The 23665-nt window shown below is 37.6% G+C and overlaps 1 long non-coding RNA gene and 1 pseudogene across 1 annotated transcript in view; both read right to left on the reverse strand.

The window, feature by feature from the left end:
• Positions 1-220: 220 nt before the first annotated feature.
• On the reverse strand, positions 221-1321 carry LOC112666109 (heterogeneous nuclear ribonucleoprotein A1-like; annotated as a pseudogene).
• Positions 1322-11980: 10659 nt separating this feature from the next.
• LOC125753172 (uncharacterized) overlaps positions 11981-23665 on the reverse strand; it is a 44855-nt gene continuing 33170 nt past the window's right edge. The window contains exons 2-3 of the long non-coding RNA XR_007404322.1: positions 14178-14368; positions 11981-12801 (exon numbers count right to left, since the gene is read on the reverse strand). This is a non-coding gene — a long non-coding RNA (uncharacterized LOC125753172). The remainder of the gene's footprint in view (positions 12802-14177; positions 14369-23665) is intronic.

Consider the following 23665-nt stretch of genomic DNA (forward strand, 5'->3'; position numbering starts at 1 on the left):
GTGTTAGCTTGGTATATCTTTCTCCATCCTTTTACTTTAAATTTATATGTGTCTCTATATTTAAGTTGGGTCTAATATTTTTGAACCATTCTGGTAATATCTGTCTTTTAATTGATGTATTGACATTTATTTTTTTAATTATTTTTTTAAAAGACACATTTATTCAGCGTCATGGTCAGACTATTACATTTAGCAATCAACAGCATGGGTGCAGAAAACATCTACATTAAAACCCTTTGTTGGAATGCTTTACACTTTCCACAGAACAGAAACTAAAATAACCTGTTATACAATTAGTCACAAATACAGTACTCGAGCTTTTTTGCTCATACACATGAGTATTGTCTAAAACATGTCTTCTTTGTAGCAGCTAGGCCCTGCCACCACTGTGCTTGGCTGAGTTCACAAATATGTTGTAATCTGTAGCTTCCCTGTCACTTCTCTGGCTCTCCTCTCCTGCTAAGCTTTGTCTCCTGGCAGTAATTAAAACCTTCTGTTACTGCCATAGCTGCTGCTGCTGCTGCTGGAACTGCCATAGCCACCTTGGTTTCATGGTTTGGCAAAGAATTGGCCTCCACCACCATAGGGGCCAGAGTTTCTGCCTCCAAAATCTCCTCCTTGCATGGGTCCAAAATTTGAGGATTGATTGTTGTAATTGCCAAAATCCTTATAGCTTCCGTCACCTCCAAAGTTGCTTCCATCTTTACCAAATCCGTTATAGCCATCCACACTGCCACCATACCCACCACCACCTAGACTGCCACCTCAACCACAGAAGTTCCCTCCACAACCAAAGTTGCCATTCCCACCGAAACCACCTCCACAACCACCACCAAAGTTTCCAGAACCACTTCAGCCTCTTTGGCTGAATGAAGCACTAGCCATCTCTTGCTTCGATTAGGACTTTCCTTACTTCACAGTTGTGGCCATTCACAGTATGGTATTTCTGAATGACAATCTTGTCTACAGAGTCATGGTCATCAAATGTCACAAAAGCAGAATCTGTCTTTTTGCTACTGCCTCGGTCAGTCATGATCTCAATCACTTCAATTTTCCCATACTGTTCAAAATAATCTCTTAGATTATGTTCTTCAGTGTCTTCTTTAATGCCACCAACAAAAATCTTTTTCACAGTTAAATGGGCACCAGGTCTTTGAGAATCTTCTCTTGAGCTAGCCCTCTTTGGTTCCACAACTCTTCCATCCACCTTGTGTGGCCTTGCATCCATGGCTGCATCCACCTCCACCACGGTGACATACGTGGCAAACCCAAAGCCTCTGGAGCACTTGGTATTTGGATCTCTCATTACCACACAGTCCGTAAGTGTTCCCCATTGCTCAAAATGGCTCCTTGGACTCTCATCAGTTGTTTCGAAGCTCAAACCTCCGATGAAGAGCTTCTGCAGTTGCTCAGGCTCTTTGGGAGACTCTGACTTAGACATGACAGCGGTGGGAGGGGAGACTTTAACGATGCTTACTCCGTGGTGTCCAGGGTCAGTAAGGAGTAATCTCTAACTGGTGTATTGACATTTAAAGCAAGCATTGAGGGATCCCTGGGTGGCGCAGCGGTTTGGCGCTTGCCTTTGGCCCGGGGCACGATCCTGGAGACCCAGGATCGAATCCCACGTCGGGCTCCCGGTGCATGGAGCCTGCTTCTCCCTCTGCCTGTGTCTCTGCCTCTCTCTCTCTCTCTGATGACTATCATAAATAAATAAAAAAAAAAATAAAAAAATAAAAAAAAAATAAAGCAAGCATTGAGATAGTTGGTAATATCTACTACATTTGTTACTGATTCCTATGTGTTGCCCTTGTTCTTTGTTATCTATTTTTTATCAACTTTTTTCCTGCCATTTGTCCTTTCTTGGAGATTGTGTATGATTTCATTTTCTCTCCTGTCTAAGCATATCAATTATACTTTTTATTTTAAACATAGTTTAATGGTTGTCTAGACTTATTTGCAAAATACATTTACTGTTATGTATATAGCTCATTTATATAGTTCAAATATATATGTATCTATATTTGAATACATTTGCTATTATTATTTGAATAAACTCTTATGTGTCAGATCAGTTGAGAAGAATAAAAATAAAAGTTTTAATTTTACCTTCACTTATTCATTCTCTGATATTCTTCCCTTTAGTATGCAGATCCCAGTTTCTGTCTATATCATTTCCTTTCTGTCTAGAGAACTTCTTTTAGCATTTCTTGCCAGACAGGTCTACTGGCAAAAAATTCCCTCAATTTTTATTTGTTTGACAAAGTCATTATTTCTCTTTCGCTTTTGAAGGATACTTTTATAAGGTACAGAATTCTAGGCTGATGGGGTTTTTTTTTTCTGATAACACTATAAATATTTTACTCTCTCTTTGCTTGCATGGTTTTTGAGAAGTAGGATGAAATTCTTTTGTTTGTTTGCTTGTTTTACTAAAAAATGGGTTTATTCAGAATAACAAAATTGCAATCCTGGACAAGCAAGCTACGGCAAAACCATAGGCTTGTGGCAGGATATAAACTGCTCTTTGCTCTCTGTAGGCAAGTTTTTGTTTTTTATGGTTTTTCCAAGATATTTTTTTTCTCATTCATTTTATGAAGGTTGAATATGACACACCTTGGTATATGTTTTTTTTGGCTTTTATCTTGGCTGATTTTCTCTGAATTTCCTAATTTGTGGTCTGATGTGTGACATTACTTGAGGGGAAAAATCTCACTCAGCATTGCTTCAAATATCACTTCTATTCTTTTTTTCTCTTCCTTCTGCTGGTATTCCCATTATGTGTATGTTATACCTTTTATAAATCTTCTATGGTTCTTAGATATTCTGTTTTCTTTCCAGTGATCTTTTTTCTCTTTACTTTTCAATTTTGGAAGTAACTATTGTCATTTCCTCTAGTTAAGAGATTCTTTCCTTCACCATGTCCAGACTACTAAGGAAGCCATCAAAGGTGTCTTTTATTTCTGTTACAGTATTTAGTATTTCTTTTGGATTCTTTCTTAGAATCTCCATTTCTCTGTTTACATTAGCCACCTATTCTTTCATGCTGTCTATTTTTTCCACTAAGGCACTTAGCATATTAATCATAGATTTAAAATTCCTGAATGACAATTCTAATATTCCTGTTAGATCTGATTGTGGTTCTAATGTTTGCTCTGTCTCTTCAAACTCTCTTTTTTTCTCCTTTTAGTATGCCTTGTAATTTCTTATTGAAGAGTGTACAGGATGTACTGGATAAAAGAGACTGCAATAAGCAGGCCTTTACTGATGGACAAATAATGGAAGGAGAGGAAGATATTCTATGGTCCTATGAGTAGTCTCAATCTTTTGATGGGCATGTGCTTCTCAGGGATTTCCCCTTACTTAGGTGATGTAGGATGGCTACAGGGTGCTGGAGTTGGGTATTTCCCTTTCCTTAAATGGAAAACTAGAGCCAGTTGAGGATGGGTATTTCCCTCTGCCTAGATTAGTTAGGCTCTGGTAAAATACAGCCTTTGTTAAGGCTCTTGAGGGCAGGCTTTGTTAAGAACAGAATGCTCTTGTGTATTTCAAAATGGTTCCTTTTCCCTCCCTGTTGCTGAAAGTATGGGGGGATTTTTCTCAAATATTTACTGTGAGAACTTGATAGAGCTATTGGAGGAGGTAAAATTCACAAAATTCCAAATTCCAAAATCACACAAATGTGGGGATTTGACTGTCATCCATAGTCATCCTGGAGTTTTTTTAATTCTCAGAGTCATCCACACTGAGCTTCCAGCAATTCATCAAGAATAGTTCAGGTTTTAATTCCTGGCACTGGTTCCTGAGGAGAGTTTTGCTTGTAGGTTTCTGCTCCAGTAATTATGATTCTCTGTATCTGCTTGTCTGCCTCTCCAATATTGGGGTAGTGGTTTGCCTGTACCCTCACTTCTCTCACAGATAAAATAATTGGTTTTTCAGTTTATTTGACTTTTTACTTCTTAGGACAGAGTGGCAACTTATAAGTTCCAGACTAGAAACTGGAAGTGTACTTTGCTTTTTAAAATGAGTCCCTATATTTTAAAGATACTTGTAAACTATTTATAGATGGAATGATATAATATCTGGGATGCTTCAAAATGATCTGAGAGGAGAGAGGATGCAGGTGAAACAAGATTGGCCATGAGTTGATTATCATTGAGTTGGGTGATGGTATTGTACACTGGTGCTCAGTATATTATACTCTATGCTATTGTACATGTTTTCAATTTTTCACAGTTTTTAAAAAATATTTATTTATTTATTATTTGAGAGAGAGAGAGAGAGAGAGCATGTACATGATGGAGGAGAAGCAGAGGGAGAGGGAGAGAGGATCCTAAGCAGACTCCCTGCTGAGTGCAGACCTCAACATGGATCTCAATCCTATGACCCTGGGATTATGACTTGATGTGAAATCAAGAGTCAGACCCTTAACCAATTGAGCCACCCAAATGCCTGTCTTTTTTTCACAATTTTTAATGTGTCCTCTTTTTCACTCCATGAAATTCCATTAGCTCTACCTCTCCAATAGCCAAGCCTTTCTTCCCCTTCCTCCCTTTCTTTCCTCTCATCCTTTTCTCCAAATACCTTATAAATGTTAAACACAGCTAATGGATATCCTAAGAGAAAGAAAAATAATTATGTCTTACAAGTATTTCCTATCCTTTGGTCCTTTACATTTCTTTATCTTGAGTACACCATTCTACTATTCTCCTTAAAATTTTCTCTTAAATCAGGTTTTTCTTTACTTTGCCTTAAGAATATTATCTATGAAATCAAAATAAAAGAGTTTGTAGCAATATTTTAATACACATAAAAATAAATCTTTAACCTGCTGTAGGTTCACAACCTTCTTGGAAGATTTCCTGGGGTGATCTAAAATCTGCCTCCACATGCAGAGAGCAAAAAAAGGCAAGCCACTCCAGGCTGGTAGGTGGCAATCTCAATAAGAGCAAAAGGAACTTACATAGGAGGCTTGTCTTGTTCAACAGTAAGATGAGTGGATCTCTGCACCCACCCTCCAAATCTTGAGAATTTCTAGAGTGTCTAATTGGGCTCAGTCATGTATACTGTGCAGATGTTTTTGGCCTCACACCACTAATTCAAGGCTATGTCCTTGGAGCAGCTTCTGGGCAGGAAAGGCAAGCAGAACCCACATTCCAAAGTAGCAGTCATTTATGTTTTTTTATCATGTTCCCCAACAGCAGTAAAATAAAATTGGTTCATGTACCCCTTTATTATTTTAAAGATTTTATTTATGTGAGAGAAAGAGAGAGAGAGAGGAAGAACACAGAGAGTTCCACACAACTATGAATATCACCTACTTATTATAATAATTCTTGCTAAAACAGCATTAAGAATTATTATTCAGTATGGCTCGGTGGCTCAGTTAGGTATATGACTCTTGATTTTGGCTCAGATCATGATCTCAGGGTCATGATCAAGCCCCACATTGGGCTCTGATAGGGAGCCGTCTTAAGATTCTCTCTCCCTCTTCCTCTGCCCCTCCCCTGCTCACACTCTAAATAAATAAATTAATTAATTAATTAAATCTTCAAAAGAAAAACAATTGTCTATCTCCCTCTCCCTTTGCCCCTCTACCCCCTTAAAAAAAAAAAGAATTATTAGCAGTGGGGTGCCTGGCTCAATCCAAAGAGCATACAACTTTTGGTCTCTGGGTCATGAGTTAGAGCCCCAAGCTGGGTGTAGAAGTTACTAAATAAAATAAATAAACTTTATAGAAAATTATTAGGAGTAAAAATAATTAAAAATAATAACAATTGGGGCTTTGCAGAGATAGACCTCCATGGCATTTCTTTATTTATTTATTTTTAAAAGACTTTATTTGATAGAAATAGAGCTCATACTCGCATGCGTTGGGGTAGGGGCGGAGAGAGAGGAAGAAGGAAACTCTCCACTGAGCAGAAAGCCCAATGCAGGGCTTAATCCCAGGACCCTGAGATCATGATCTGAGCTGAAGGCAGACACTTAACCAACTGAGCCACCCAGGTGCCCCTCATGTACCTCTTTAAATCAAAATACATTTGTATATTGTATATTAAATCAATATACATTTAAATCAATATGCAATGCTATGCTCTGGGAAATACTACACTAGCTCAAGTGATGGTCACAATCATGGAGAGAGGTACATGAATACCCCCAGAGCACCCTCAAAAATGTTAGTTATTTGATTTGATACCTCACTATTTCTGCTAACATTTGGAAGATGACTAAGTGGCAGAATTAGAATCTTTCCTTCTTCAATGTGGCAATTTTTCTTAAACCTGAATTTCCATGAGAAATTGCACCCGCTTTATTATTTTTTTTGCACCCACTTTATTATTCAAATTTCCAATAGTTTCAGAGAATTCAACTGTTGTCCCAACCGCCCATCAGATGAAGAAGGTATAAATCCACATTTGTTTTTTGAGAGATGCTTCAGAACTCCAGCTAAAAGAGAGAGCTCCTGTTTTGGATATACTTTATTTTTAATTTATCTGAGTAGGGAACTCTGAATGAATTGATCACAGAAGATGGTATTTTGTTTCTGAATGCAGTCATGTAAAAATCAATGTACATATAAATGTGGCAAACCATTTCAACTGTACCTAGAGTTTGGTTTCTCTTTTATCTCTTAGATTGAGTTTTCTCTCATTGGATCAGTGCCTTAGAGACCGTGAGTTGGGGGCAGGTCAGATAGAAGAAAGTGTCGTTTCGGCTTTGATTAAATCTTATAGAACTTGAAAAATGACAATTTTTTGTGGGGTTTTTGTTGTTGTTGTTGTTGTTGTTGTTTATAATGTAACAGGACCAGTCACTAAGTGATTTTAAGAAAACAAATGCTCCACTAAATTGATCAGATACTACCACCACCATTAAAATCTGAGCATTATGGCTGGAACCCAGCAAAATCCATAAAATTTGTGTGAGGAAATGCTTTTGAAAATTGAATGACTCTTGAATACTGGAACTTTATAAAAAGCAACCAAGACAACCTCTATAAATGTACCAGGCTTTTAAATTAGCCTTAAAATAATGAATGTCAATTTTCAACGTTTTTAGGGCATTTTATATCGAAGAATGTGATGAATGTTGCAATATCACTTTTTACTCTGGTGCAAAAAAATATTATTCTCAGTAGACATCGCAACATAAAACAAAAATGCTTTTATTACCAGTAGCAATGATGTGACAAGCCTGATAAATGTAAGTTTAAGATTCCTTTGGGTTTTGGCATCCCTTCACACTTATTTTCAAGTTACTAATAGATTCTGTAGGTTTGACTAGCCATCATTTAAGAATGTCATTTAGTCTGAAGTGACAGAAAAGTAAAATGTTCTTAAATGCCCAATTTTTCTCTTTTCCCTGACCGAGTTGCTAATGACTAAAAGTAATATCTTTTATTCATGTTGTCTGAGTGATGAAATGGTCATTGCAAAATGATGAATATCAAACAGAGATGTTTTCATTTAACACTCTTCAGAAAAACTTTAACAGGAACCTGGCTGCCCTGTTTTGCTTGTCTTTGTTTTTGTTTTAAAGAGACTTGGATTGACAGATAAATTCTTCCAAGTGAATAGGGCTTAAATGTCTCTCCTGCAAAACCTAGCTGTTAGAGGAGGTCTGCTTCAAATGGGTTGGCTTACAGGCTAATTAGTGCATTGGAGACCAAACAGGGTTCTACTGTTTTCTCTTATACTATGGAAGTTCCTCAAATGGTGACAGTTGGCTACCTACATGTAAATAGCTAATGACAAAATGATCCATTGCTTTCCAAGCAGCATTTTCTCTGAAAGTTATGTGATCATATTTGAAAAGTCACATAATAGCCACATTAGGGATCTCTGGGCTCGTTACCATGAATTTTGAAATGTAAATAACTAGCTCAGGTCCCCCAGGGTGTCTTAGAGGTTGAAATTTAACTAGCTCTTAATATTTTCACTTGCCATTTGGAAAAATAAAACTTTTTTCTTTACACACAATTCCGAGGGAACATTAAACATCCCCAAACTTTTATAAAACAATGCTTATCAATGCTGAACTTTTCATTTATTCATTTTTTCATTTATTAATATATTCCAAGAAAACAATTTTTTTTTTTTTTTTTTTAGTTTCAACTGTATGCCAGATACTGCATTATACACAGGAAGAACAATGGTGAACAAGGCAGAGAGATCTCCTCTCCTACAATGACTATACCTAGGGGAATTTAGTGAACAATAAATAAAGCAGATCATATAGTGATAGAGTGGTTAAAAGACATAGAAGGATAGGGTGCTACTTTAAATGGAAGAGTCAGCAAAGGAATCAATGCCCCTGAGCAGTGATACTCAAAATGTGTTCCCTAGATGGGCAGCATCTGCATCATCTGAAATCATGATGGAAAGGCAAGTTCTGGGGCCCCACCCTTGATCTAATGAATCAGAAACTCTAGAGGTCAGCCCAAGTGTTTTGTTTTCACCATCCTGCCCCTCAAGAGATTCTGATGCACTCTTGAAATTTGGGTGGGTCCAGTGATCTCATTTTAACAAACCCTCCAGGAGATTCTGCAGCACCTTTGCACCTTGAACTTCTGATGATTCTGAAGTAACAGTGTACCCTCTCTTCACCACACAACTGCCCCCCATCTCCAAGTTATTTTCCATTTCTTTGCTCTTCAAAGAGAGTTTAATTATTTTTCTCATACCCTTTCTTAATTCTACTTCAATCAAGTTTATATTAATATCACTGCACCAAACCTGCTCATGCCAACATCACAATGACCTCACTTGGCTAAATCCAAGGACTTTCAGTCTTTGTCTTACCTGAATTATTCACAGCATTTGACACAATTAACCAATCTTCCTTTTTGAAGCTGTTCCTTCCCTTGGCAGGCCCCTACCTTACTAATGATTCTTCCTGTTGGCTTCCCTTTATCTACACCACTCATGAATTGCAGTACCTCAGACCTTAGATCTAGGACCTCTTCATAAGTGATCTCATTTAGTTTCATGGATTTAAATAGCATCTACATATTTTCAATTCCCCAAATTAGATCTTTATCTTTGACTTTTTCCATAAAACTAAGAATTCCACTTTCTTATAAATGTCTAATAAACTTCTTAAATGTAGCAAGACCTTAATAGAACTTCTTTTTTTTTTTTAAGATTTTATTTATCCATTCATGAGAGACAGACAGAGAGAGAGAGATGCAGAGACAAGGGCAGAGGGAGAAGCAGGCTCCATGCAGGGAGCCCAATGTGGGACTTGACCCCGGGGTCTCCAGGACCAGGCCCTGGGCCGAAGGCCATGCTAAACCGCTGAGCCACCCAGGCTGCCCCTTAATAGAACTTCTGATTCTCACCCTGAAACTTGCTTCTCCATCTCCATAAATGACAACCCCACCTTCTGAACTGCCCTGGCCTCAAATCTTGGAGACAATCATGAGTCTTCCTTTATTTTTTATACAATACCCAATCTTCCAATATATGCCTCCTGTTGGCCTTCCCCTCAAAATTTATCTAGCATCCCAGTTCTTATCACCACCATCACTACTACCATTCTGGCTCAAGTCACCATCATGTCTCACTTAGATAATTGCTCTAGCATCTGAATGGGTGTTTCTGCTCTCACACTTGCTCCCTACAGTCTATTTTCCATAGGAAGAATCATCCATTTCACTCAAAGAAAAAGTGTTTTTACAATAAACTATAAAGCCACACATGGTCTGAACCCCTGCTTACCTCTCAGAGCTTCTCTTCTACCACCCTCTCTCCTGTTCCCTCTACTCCATTCACTTAGCATCCTAGCTTTCCTTGAACAAAATAGGCATAGCCCTGCCTCGTGGCCTTTGCATTTGCTTTTCCAACTGCTTAGATTGCTCTTCCTCCAAATATTCTCGTGGTTCACCTTTGATTCTTTCAGGGTCTGCTCAAATGTCTTCTTAGCAGTGACATGTACTCTATTTTACTTATCTCTTTACTTTGATAGAATGGAGCACCCTCTGAGATACTATATATATGATTATTGATTATTTAGGTGATTTGTCTATTGTTTTTCTCCCCTCACTAGAACTGAGGTCAGAGACTGTCAGTCTTGTTCATTGCTTTATCTCTCGTGTCTCAAACAGCCAAGCACATAGCAAGTCTTTCAGGAAATACTTAAAGAAAGAATTAATTTAATGCTTCAGGTCATAGATCAAATACCCACCACCTCAGGATGGATTAATTCATCTAAAATGCCCTTCTACACTCCTACTCTCTGGCCTATTACTCTGTTTTGTTTTGTTTTTTTCTCTATGTGATTGTACAGATCTGTGCTATCTCACTAATATGTTATTTATTTGTGTATAATGTCATCCTACCAAACACCTTAGATTACACACCCCATGGGAGCCAGGATCTCATCTATCCTTGTGATGCTAACAGACTGAGGCACCTCAAATATTTTTCAAACAAGTGTGGAAAGACATAAGGAGCTTTCTCTATGCCCTCTTAACATTACCCTATTTAGTTAATCCTCCTATCACATCTCTGATATATGATGTCATCTACATTCTATTTATGAGAATACCAGAGCATGGGAGGTCTAATAGTTTGCTCAAAGTCACTTAGAAAGAAATCATAAAACCCAGGTCAAGATCTAAAATCCATCCTCTTTCCAAGCCATTCCTTTATAGTGAAACCAGCCACAGGGACAGTAGGGTCTTTTGACATAATACCCTAATTTAAGGAAGAAGATATTTTGTCTAAGGTATAAATAATCAATAATGTCTTTATGGCTACTCCTCCCTATTACTTTATTGTTACTTTAAAAGAGGATTTCACATTTTAACCCAAGTGAATAATAAAGATATTGAATCCCATAGAGGAAAACATTTTGAAAAATAAGGTTTTCATTTTTTTATGACTCCAAAATGGTAGCTAATTTTTTTGGCCTACATCTAGGGGATGGTATAGGAGGAGTATTGAATTTGGAGTCCAGGTCTGCCATAAATTGGACTTTGAGAAGAATCATATCACCTCCCTGAGTGGCAATTTTCTCATCTAAAAAATGAAGATAACACCTACTTTGAAGATCCACAGAGATAAGAGCACCAACAAAGTCCATCAAATTGTCTGTTGTCACTTTGATGTCATTGCCATCCCTTCTGGGATGTCTTCTGCATTGCACAGAAGAAGCCAGAACAATTGCCCAAATCTGTTTCTCAGAACACCTTCCAGTTGGCTTCTGCCAGGAAGAATCAATTATAGAAGATGTGGGGAACAGAAGGGAAAAGCAGTGAATTGCCGTGAAGAGGCCTTATGACAGATGTGATGTTGGTGGCAGCCTCCGAGTAAACTCTCAGCATCACTTACTTCACTGCTGCAGGACTCCGGGGTTCCCCCTTGGTAGGGCAGGCTAAGCAGCTCAGCGGGGCTGTCTGGGGCACCTGGGTGGCTCTGACCGTTAAGCGTCTGCCTTCGGCTCAGGTCATAATCCCAGGGTCCTAGGATGGATTCTGCGGTGGAATCTGCTCAGTGGGGAGTCTGTTTCTCTCTCTCCCTCTGGCCCCAACCCTGTTCATGCACACAGGTGTGCTCACTCTCTGTCTCTATGTCTCTGTCTCTCAAATAAATAAAATCTTTTAAAATCTTAATTTTAAAAAAATGGCTTTCCTGACCTTTCCTCCCTCACACTTGCCAAAAATTACACAAACCTGTAATCCTCTGAATTCAGTCTTTTTATGCCAGAATACATGGAATGATTTCTGTTTACCCATTAAAACCCTGAACAACGTATGCCTATTGAGCAGGTCCTGGTCCAGCAAAGAGCTATGTTTTCAGGTGCACCATCTCTTGAGTTCCTGCAGTGGCCCTGTGAGGTTGATGCTGTTATTAAATCCTTTTAACCCACGATAAACTGAGGCTTAAAGAGATAAATTGTACTTGATTCATAAGCACCAGAGTGGAGAGGAAGTAAATGTTTTGTCAGTTCAGGCTGCTATAATAAAGAGCCATAGGCTTGGTGGCTTAAACAACATAATTGTATTTCTCATGGTTCTGGAGGCTGACGTCCAAGATCAGAATTGCCAGCATGGTCGGATTCTGATGAGGCTACTCTTCTGGGATGCAGACCACTGACTTCTCATTGTGTCCTCACACGGTGGACAGAGAGCAGGAGCGAGAGCTCTCTGGAGTTCCTTTGATGAGGGCATGAATCCCATTCATGAGGGCTCCACCCTCCTGACCTAATCACTTCCCAAAGCCTCACCTCCTAATATAATCACACTGAGTGTTAAGATTTCAAGAGATTAACTTGGGGGATGGGAGGGGACACAGACATATAATCCATAATAATAAGAGAGCATGTTATGAATGGAAAAGCACTGTGTAGTCAAGATACACGGCTCTATATTCTTCCCCAGCAGGGTTTCCCACAAGCATGAGAACAAACCCCTCCTTTTTCCTTTTGGGTCCAAGGTCCTCAAAGTTCCTCCATGACAGAGTTTTTCAATCCTGACACTTTTTACATTTTGGGTGGGATAATTCTTTGCCTGTGGGGAGGAGGAGGTTGTCCTGAGCACTGGAGAATGTTTCGCAGCAATCCCTGGCCTCTACCTACTAGACACCAGAAGCACCCCCCACAGTTATGACAACGAAAAATGCCTCCGGGCATTGTCAACTATCCCCTGAGAGGTAAAATACACCCTGGAAGCATCCCCCTTTTCCAACCATGATATTCTGGAGCTGTAATGGGCATATATTTCACCTCCAGTAGAACACCCTCATTAGGTTTCTGTGCTAACAGCAGACAGGCTCTGTAGGCAAGTGCATGCTTTCACAAAACCTGAAAGAGAAGACACAGAGTGTTGTCTTTAGTATACCATTTGGTTTACAAACATTAAAACCTACCTGCAGCAAAATATATGAAAAGATGCTCAGCAACCTGTTCACATTCATTGTATAAGGGATGTAGGTTGGAATAAGAGCAGGAGAGCTGATGAGCACTTTTAAACGTGTTCCTGCTGTGGTGTGACTTATGAGAACGAGTCAAACTTTTCCAAATAGTATTTCAAAATAGTTTTATTGATTACTATTAAACAGGCAGTAAAAATGAGAGCAAGCAGTATGTGCAGAACCTAAGCGAGACACGGTGAAAGAGATCAAGATGAAAGACATAAAGTCCCTGCCCAAAGCCCCCAGTCCTTTCTGGAAAGATCAAGAGAGTGTTCTGGAATGTTCTTGAGTGCTGTTGGATGGGTACTTAAAGCTCTAATACAGAGCAGCAAGAGAGAACAACTCGGAAGGCATCATTGCCCTGCATGACAGCAGCCCCCAGTCAACATCTTTGCTTGAATATCTGGTAATGAAGGGAGCCACCTGCAAGTTCCCGTGGCCCCAATAATAGGCAACAGGTCTTTTATTTTCCACATGCAAACTGCCTACGATCCTCTCTCCCTATTCAGTCTCTACTTATTCAGCTCTCTACATTCCTCCCGCAGAGCAAAGCAAGCTCTGCCCCAACAGAAAGCAGAGAGAACTACTGATTGCTGGTGCTCCCTCATTCACTCAACACCAGCCACTACAGTGCTAAGTTCTCTGAGTTAAGGATGTATTACTCAACTCTAGAAGCCAGTAAACACCCAATGTTTCTCAAAGTAACTGAATGAAAGTCACTGGGAGTTACTCGGATCATGAGGGTGGGAGGCGGTGTAGCACAGCAATCTGACTTTTTTTTTTTTTTTTTTTTTAGCAATCTGACTTTTAACAACTCCTCAGGGAGATATTTTTGCACAGAAAGTGTAACAATTTTATACAGTATGCACTTAATAAATATTTTTTAGTCGTTTTAAATCGATGCAGATGAAACCAAGTGAATCCTTCTTTGAATGCTAAAGTATAAAGAGATGTTGAATTGAAAAGGTATGAGTTTCTCAAGCTTGGCATTTCCTTTCCATAAACCTCTGTGATTTGGGTAAAAGCAGAGTAGCTTTCAAATTAAGGAGCAGTCAAACAGGCCTTTAGAAATGGATATGAAACATCATGGCAAATGGCCCTGAATTCCAGGAGACTTTGCAATTTAAGTCTGATGTCTGGGCACACTATTAGTCAACTGTATTCCTCGGAGAGGTGTTTGAGAGCAAATAATTATTAAAAACATCACTAGAAAGTTATTTCATCACTTTCCTAATTTCATTTCAGAAGATCTAAATTTCCTTTTACCTGGATTTTTGCCTGGAGCAATCAAATCATCGCCGTGCCAGCCAGGTGAAGGGGACTGATATGTGAGCGCACTTCTAAGAGCATCTGCACTTCTAAGTTTCAAGTCATTGAAAGTTTCAAGCCTTGTCTGAACTCAAAAGGGATGTGCATTAGGGGGGGAAATAGCAGTGTCTCCTTACAAAGGAAAACGGCTAAAACAAAGGAAAAGAAGATTTTTGGCACCTAATAAACAGAAGGCAACAGATTTAAAACAGTAAATAAACATTGATTAATCTTTATAGGAAGGTTGTTAAATTACATTTATACTGAAAGGATGAAATTTTTGGAAAATAGTACACTAAAGGCTTCATTTTAGATTATAAATTTTCATCTAAAGAGCAAATTGTCTTAAAGGCCCCATTTTATTACTCAGCACAGTTTCCACTTTATGGAATATTTTGCATTATATTTTAATTAAAGTTATAATTACAGAACTAAATATAATTAGCTTCTTTCTTCAAAAGAAATTGGAAGTGAACTTACTTTATTAAATTTTCAATTTGTTTCCTGCAGTGTTACATAGTTTATTCTAATTAATTGAAGGAGAGCTCATAAATATTTTATCAACATGGGAATATGATTAAAAACTCAAGAATTTTTCCCTCGATTTTTTTAAAATTTTATAGCCTTAATTTTTGGCTTGTGCTCAGATGTATGCAGATGAAGTCATAGGATAAAGTCCCTTGCTATGTTCCCTCTTGACCTGATGCTTAGCATCTGGGTTGGTTGAGGCATTTATTCCTCCACTTTTTTTTCCCTTTGGGGTCAGGATTTTGAAGTCATTTTGAAGGCTTCCCAAAGGAAGAAAGGAAATTGGCAGGCTTTTTTTCTCCTTACTGAGTGGATACATTAGTGGATACTAGATGTCACTGCCAGATGTGGTATTTCTGTCTGCCTCATCTGAAATATACATTCTACAAGGATGGGTACTTCATTTGTTTTGTTGGCTGTCTATCCACAGCATCAAAAACAGCACCCAGAACAAAGGTAGTGCTCAGTAAATGCTTATAAGATAAATGAGAATAGACCCACATTTCCCAAAATTTGCTCCCCTGAAGACTACTTCTGAAAGATAAATGAGTGTACTGAATGATGATTTGATATATACATACATCACAAAAGAATCCTCCATGTATGCTTATTTTAATAAACATTAATGATATAATTAATTATATAATTATAATTACATAATATAATTATATAATTATAATTAATTATTAATGACCTATAATAATAGGTCATTGACCTATGTGTTCATTAACACATCCATCACCTGACATATTTATTGTATGTGTGTGAGAATATTACATTTCTATTTTCTTAGCAAATTTCAATTATACAGTACAGCATAACCAACTATAGTCAGTATGTTTTGCATTAGCTCTTCAGACCTTATTCATCTGAAAATGTTCACTCTTATCAAGCTCTCCCTGTTCCCCCATCCCTCAGATCCCAGCAACCACTTTTCTACTCTGTTCCTGTGCACCAAACAAAAAAAAGTCAAACTCATAGAAATATAGTTTCTTGAGTGAAAGAATTCCAAGAGAACAGAATGTGTAATGTTACCCATTTTTAAATTGACCAGGAGCTTTTTTTTCCCTAGTGGATGTCTCATGAGTCTAGTGTTCTGCAGAACATACATTGGGCAATGCTGCTGCTCTATGTCTTTGGGGCTTTGGAAAAAAAATTTTAACTTTAAGCACTTGACTGCAGTCAGACAGGTCCCTCAGGTCATGTACATCACCATCACCAAGTCATAATACAAGGCCCCATCTTGGTCAATTGATTGATTCACACTTAACTCCATTCAATCTCTTCTGGTTCCTGTATTTGATACCATATCAATATGTTAAGTGTGCATATTTTTGTTCATATGCATTATTATGTTGGGCTTGAAAAGGAGTGGAAGAGATATGGAAAGAAGTAATACCTCTGAATATTCCTTTTTGTATATAGACTATCTGAAGCTTTTAATTTTTTACAAAAAAAAAAGAGAGGAAAGAAGGAAGGAAGGAAGGAAAGCAGGAAGAAAGGAAGGAGGAAAGAAAAGAAAAGAAGAGAAAGAAGATGGAAGAAGACTAAAACTTAAAGCAAACCTAACCACATAAATTCAATTTTATTTGAAATGAATGTCATAACTACTCTTAAGTGACATAGAGGGTTACAATTATTAAGGAGGGCACAGGATGAGATGAGCACTAGGTGTTATATGACATGTTGGCAAACTGAATTAAAATTTAAAAAAAAATAACATGGAAAGAGAGAAAGGAAGAGAAGAAGTGAAGAAGGAAAGAAGGAAGGAAGGAAGGAAGGAAGGAAGGAAGGAAGGAAGGAAGGAAGGAAGGAAGGATGGAAGGAAGGATGGAAGGAAGGAAGAGCTAATCCAAGTAACTATATACTTTCAGTGTGTGTCAGAATAGGGTAGGGTGGAGTGGGCTGAGGGCAAGAATTGCAAACAAATCTTGAGCAGTTTTTAATAAATGTTGTTCTTTGTAATGGTAGGGGCCAAGCAATTATGAAACTCTTTTAGACATATCGTAAGATTGAGCAAATGAATAAATTTGGGAGCCAGGTGTTCCAGTGAGGAAGGTACATAAAGACATGAAATGAGGGGCACCTGGGTGGCTCTGACTCTTGGTTTCAGCTTATTCCATGATCTCAGGGTCATCAGATCAAACCCCATGTCAGTGTGGAGCCTGCTTGAGATTCTCTCTCTCCCTCTCCCTCTGTCCCTCCCCACCATTTGCACTCTCTATCTCTCCCTAAAATAAATAAGTAAAATCTTTTTTTAAAAAAATACATGAAATGGGGAAAGACAGAAAGAACCCTGTGGTTTGGAAATTGGCGATATTGATGGAAATTCATGATTTCAAAGATATGTATATGAATGTGTATATGTGTATATGCATGTATATGTGTACATGTTTACATATATATACACACATACATATGTACATATATGAGCACTGGTATATAAACGTGTGGTTACATGCGTATAATTCCTAGCTCTGTACATTGAGAAGGCCAAATGCCACACTCCAGAAGCAATGAGCACGCCTAGTGCTTGGAGCCAGGTAGCTAAATAACTCCCCACTGAAAGGAACCAGGAATTCTTAAAGCAATGACTGATACCAGGGCTTGGATGAGCCTGGCACATCTTATTATGTGAGAAAGTAAGTACTCAAAGAATTGATGGCAAAATTTCTAAGAACATTGAAGCTAGCTTAATGCCCCCACTAGCCAAATATGAGACAATTTCAGCACCAAAATAATTAAATATAGTAATCAATTAAAAACCACTTTGGAAAAAAGAAGGAATTTACTATTCCATATTGATAGCAGATAGGAATGAATGAATGAATGGAAAGAGAAGGTTCTTGCTGATAGCATAATGCCATGTGCTGCTAATAAATCTGGAAGCAGCACTGGGTTAGAAAAACCAGAATTTTTGCACTCATTTACAAATTGGATTTATGAATGTATACTAAAATCTAAAGGGATAATGTGGTGAGGAGAAGAATATATACATGCTCTTGAAGTATCTCCCACAGATTGTTTGCATGCTGCAAGGGTAAAAATATCGGTTGTATAGTGGAGAAATCAGACAGCACCTTGACAAAGTGATAAAAATTAACACTCCCAAACACAGGCAGATGAGTGTCCTGCCTCCCACTGTGATACCTGAGACACCACCTATGCAGTGCTCTGGACAAGAATGTATAGCTTAAATCTAATGATAAGGAAAACTTAGACAAAGTCCAAATGAGGAGCATTCTATTAATGGGATCCCTGGGTGGCTCAGTGGTTTAGCGCCGCCTTCAGCCCAGGGTGTGATCCTGGAGTCCCTGGATCGAGTCCCAATCAGGCTCCGTGCATGGAGCCTGCTTCTCCCTCTGCCTCTCTCTCTCTCTGTCTTTCATGAATAAATAAATAAAATCTTTAAAACACACACATGTTAGAGAAGAGGACTGTAGTTTATGAGGCGATGAGGAGGTTGTTTACTTGTTTGTTTCTTTTTGCCTTTTGAGCCCCCTTCACCCATACCTATCCACCACCACCACCCCAGCTCTGACAACCACCAATCTGTTCTGTGCATCTATGAGCTTGTTTTTTCTTTTCCTTTCTAAATTCCACATGTAAGAGAGATCATACAGTATTTGTATTTCTGTCTGACTTATTTCACTTACCATCACGGGACCCTAAAGTCCCATCCATGTTGAAGCAAGTGACAAGACTTCTTTCTTTTGGGAGGCTAAATAATACTCTGTGTGTGTGTGTGTGTGTGTGTGTGTGTGTGTGTGTGTGTGTATACCACAATTTATCCATTTATCCACCAGTGGATATTTAGTATTTTCCATATCTTAGCTACTATAAATAATGATGCAGTGAATATGGAGGTGTGTATATCTTTTTTGAGTTAATGTTTTCAGTTTTCTTTAGGTAAATAATCAGAAGTGAAATTGCTGGATCCTCTGATAGGTTTGTTTTTAATTTTTTGAGGAACCTCCATACTGTTTTCCATAGTCACCGCACCAATTTACATTCTCACCAACAGTTCACAAGGTTCCCTTTTCTCCACATACTTACAACACTTGTTATGTCTTGGTTTTTTTTATAATAGCCATTCTAACAGATGTGAGCTGTTATCTCATTGTGGTTTTGATTTGCATTTTCCTCATGATTATGATGTTAAGCATCTTTTCATGTACCTGTTGGCCATCTGTATGTCTCCTTTGGGAAAATGTCTATTCAGATCTTCTATGCATGTTACTCAAATTGTTTTTGGGTTTTTGTTTTTGTTTTTGCTATTGAGTTGTATAATTCTTTATTATATGTTTTGCATATTAATGTCTTAGCAGATATACCTCTTGCAAATACTTTATCTCATTCAGTAGCTTGTCTTTTTATTTTGTTGATGGTTTCCTCTGTTGTGATGAAGCTTTTTAATATGAGATTATCCCATTTGTTTATTTTTGCTCTTGTTGCTTTTCCTTTTGGTGTCAAATTCCAAAACTCATTGCTATGACCTATGTCAAGAGGGTTAGTGCCTGTGTTTTCTTCTAGGAGTTTTAAGTTTTCAGCTCTTACATTCAAATCTTTAACTCCTATTGAGTTAATTTTTATGTATAGCATGAGAAGAGATTCATTCTTTGGCATGTGGCTGTACAGTTTTACCAGCACCATTTCTTGAAGAGACTGTGCTTTCCCCATTGTATATTCTTGACTCCTTTGTTGTAAATTAATTGATCATATATACATGGTTTTATTTCTGGCTATTTTGTTCCCTTAATCCATGCGTCTTTTTGTGTCAATACCATTCTGTTTAAATTACCATAAGTTTGTGGTATGGTTTGAGTCAGGAAGCCTGGTGCCTCTTTCTTCATTCTTCTTTCTCAATGTTACTTTAACTATTTGAGTTTTGCATGTATGTGTGTGGTTCCATGCAAATTTTAGGATTACCTGTTCTATTTCTTTGAAAAATGTCATTGGAATTTTTATAGGAATTGCAGTGAATCTGTAAATTGCTTTGGCTAGTATGGACATTTTAATAATACTGAATCTTCCAACACATGAGCATGTAATATCTTTCCATTTATTTATATCATCTTCAATCTCTTTCATCAAGGTCTTAAGTAGGATTCATTGCAGGGATGCAAGGATGGTTCTACACTTGTAAATCAGTCAGTGTGATATGCCACATTAACAAGATGAAGAATAAAAATCGTATGATAATCTCAATAGGTATAGGAAAAACATTTGATCATTTATTCATGACAAAAATTCAACAAAGTGGATATAGAGGGAATGTATCTCAGCATAATAAAGGCCATACATGACAAGCCTGCAGGTAACAGCACACTCAGTGGTGAAAATTTGAAAGCCTTTCTTCTAAGATGAAGAACAAGGCAAGGATGCCTCACTTTCACCATTTCTATTCAACATAGTATCAGAAGTCTTGGGCAGAACAATTAGGTAAGTAAAATAAATAAAAACCATCCATATGGGAAGGAAGGAAGAAGTAAAACTGTCAGTATATATATATAGAAAACCCTAAAGATTCCACCAAAAAAGTTAAGACTAATAAGTGAATTTAGTAAAGATGCAGCATAGAAAATCAACACATAAAGATCTGTTGTATTTATATACATTATAATAATTATCAAAAAATTTTAAAAATTCCATTTATAGTTTAAATGAAAAAGAATAAAATATGTAGTAATAACTTGAACCCAGGAGGTGAAAGTCCGGTATATTGAAAATCACAGGACTATAGATTTTTCTTATACTATGAACATTATAAAAGAACAAAGAAAGGCTGTGGAAATGTTCCATATTAAAGAAGGCAAAGAAGGCATCTGGGTGGCTCAGTTGGTTGAATAGCTGACTTCGGCTCAGGTCATGACCTCAGGGTGCTGGGATCCAGGCCCCCATCAGGATCCCTGCTCTGAGGGGAGTCTGCTGTTTCCTCTGCCCCTTCCCCCAACTCATGCTCACACTCTTTTTCTTTCAAATAAATAAATGAAATATTTTTAAAAAACATAAAAATAAAGGAGGTGAAGAGACATGAGAATGAAATGCAATACTTGACTCTAGACTGAGTCCTGTGTGAAAAAGGAAAAATGTGATATATAAGGTAATCTAATATGCTTGGAATATAATAAAATTATATCAATATAAATTTATGAAATTGATAACTTATATAAGAGGTTGTGTAAAGTTATGTAAGAGGATATTTCTATTTTCAGGAAATACATGGTGAAATATTTTTTAGGTAAATGTCCATGACAAGTATAAATTATGCTAAAATTATTGAGAAAAAGAAAAAGAAAATGTTAAAGAAAAAGGAAGAAAGAGAGGCACCTGGTTCAGTTGGTTAAGTGTCTGACTCTTGATTTCTGCTGAGGTCATGATCTCAGGGTTGTGGGGGAGCCCTCATTCCCCCACATCAGGCTCCATGCTCAGTCTGCTAGTCCCTCTCCCTCTTCCTCTTTCCCTGCCCCTCTCGTGTTCTCTCCCAAATAAATAAATAAATAAATAAATAAATAAAAATAAATAGGTTTTTTTTTTTTTTTTTTTTTAAAGAGAAGGAGCAAGAGAGAGCACGTGTGCCAATGATAGAAGAAAAGAAATAAAATATGAACAGGTGAACCTGGATAAGGGTCTCTGGGTATTCTTTATATTATTCTTATTTAAAAATACTCTATTTATGTTATACTGTTCTATATTAGTCTATCTGTACTGTTCTTATTTTAAATCATTGCCAAGTAAAATTCTTAAGATTAAAAGGAATATATTTCTTTAAGGAATTGTCCTTTTAGAATGGTGATAATATTTAAGCTGGGCGATGGCTGTATTAAAGGTTCAATATTCCATTCTGTTTGTCTATGTTTGAAATTTTTCATAATAAAGAGATTTTTCATTTTTCGGGAATGGTGTGACTTGTTGCTGATTTTTGTTTAAGTGGCTGATTTCATGTGTTGCCCATGGGCTATTTAGAAGGGTAATACTTGTGAGATGTCATAAAAGTGACATCTTTATACAAGACAAGTAAGTGCCCATACCACACCCAACATGCTTTCAAAACTGCACTGTGCACAGTCTCCCTGTGCTCATCTAGTCCAACACTGGGACTCTTTTTTTTTTGTTTTTGTCTCATTGAGCCCATTCAAACTTTCTCTCCCTCTCTCCCTCCCTGCCTTCCTGTCTGTCTCTCTCTGAAATTTAAAGACATTTGTTCTTCTTCACAGTGCATGGTGATGTCATAAATTAAGATACCTTCTGATTTTCTCTTTTCCATGTTGTTTTCTCAGTTTTTCTAGGATTTTCCATCTTTTTAAATCACTTGTTAACTATTACCGTACACTACTACAGCATAACTGTGCTTCTCAAAACACCTTCACATACAGAATTTCACATCATTTGTAACCATCTGTATATATATATATAACAGATATACAAACATGTCAATTTGACTAACAGAGAACATGAAGAGGTGGATGGTAAGTCCAATGTCACCAGGAGAAGAAATTAGAAACCAGCCTGTTTTCCTCTATACTATACACTGGCTGAAGTAAGCTATATCATGGAGTCTGAGACAAATGGCAAAATTATTTATGGTCCATGACTATTAATAATTCTGGTAAGCTTTTAAATAACAACACTAAGGCTTATTTTGGGTTATGGTCCACTCTGACAACCATGTCTTTTTCTGCTGTAACTATGCATAGCCCAGCTTTGCCAGTCTTGGAGCTACATCTTTTGCATTTGTCCATATTGACTTCAATTCCATATGAAATATTTACATATGTTTATCACTTTGTCATCATTTAGCATGGCATCTGTTTGCCAAAAATGAGTCAGGTCTCAGCCACAGCAGCTTGTCAGAGTGGTGTATATAAAAGGAAGACAGAACTGCCTTTTTGGTGGGTTCCCTTAAAAGTGGGTTGTTTTATTAATTATTACCTTATATTTCATTATTTCACAGTCTCACATATGTTTTTGCATGTTTCTCCTCATTTCCTCATTTCAGACTTATGACAACCCTGGAAATCATCTTTTATTATCCTAATCGGTTAATGTGGTGACTGTGAAATCAAAATCTTGGAAAGTGGGGCACCTGTGTGGCTCTCAGGTTGTGATCCCAGGGTCCTGGGATGGAGTCCCACATCAGGCTCCCCAGAGGGAGCCTATTTCTCCCTCTGCCTATGTCTCTGTCTCTCTGTGTGTCTCATGATAAAAAAATAAAATCTTGGGGCAGCCTTTCAGCCCGGGACCTGATCCTTGAGACCCAGGATTGATTGAGTCCCATGTCAGACTCCCTGCATGGATCCTGCTTCTCCCTCTGGCTGTGTCTCTGCCTCTCTCTCTCTCTCTCCCTCCTCTCTCCTTCTCTGTATCTGTCATGAATAAATAAATAAAATAAAATAAAATAAATAAAATAGAATCTTAAAAAAAATCTTGGAAAGTGAAATGATTTGGGAAAGGTGACAAGGCTGAGAGGAGAATGACCCATGTCTCCTGATTCTTAGATTTGCGGTCTTTTTATCAAACATTCTAAGTCACATCATTAAAATAAATGCTAAGATGTGATGGCTTTTCAAAGATGCTAAAAAAACTGATTTTATAATTAAAATAACTGCTACCATTTAGCATTTAAGTATTAATTTAAATATATAAAAGAATATTACACAGAATGCATTCTGCGGCTTCCTGAAATCAATAAAGTGTCAAAGTCCCAAGAGGCAGTAGGTAACCCCTTATTCAAAAAAAAGGTAGCTGAACTGGTTCTCTGACACTCACTCCCCTACCACCCTATCTTTTCCTGCCTCTACCTCCCAGTATAGGGCTCACTGACAAGATTTTTAAAGGGGTTTCACATATGACCCCTAAATTTGGTAGCATATGTGAAACAAGAAGCTGATATTCAATTCCTATTTGAAGTTTTCTGA

Source organism: Canis lupus, chromosome 20 (assembly GCF_003254725.2).
Source record: "Canis lupus dingo isolate Sandy chromosome 20, ASM325472v2, whole genome shotgun sequence".
NCBI lineage: Eukaryota > Metazoa > Chordata > Mammalia > Carnivora > Canidae > Canis > Canis lupus.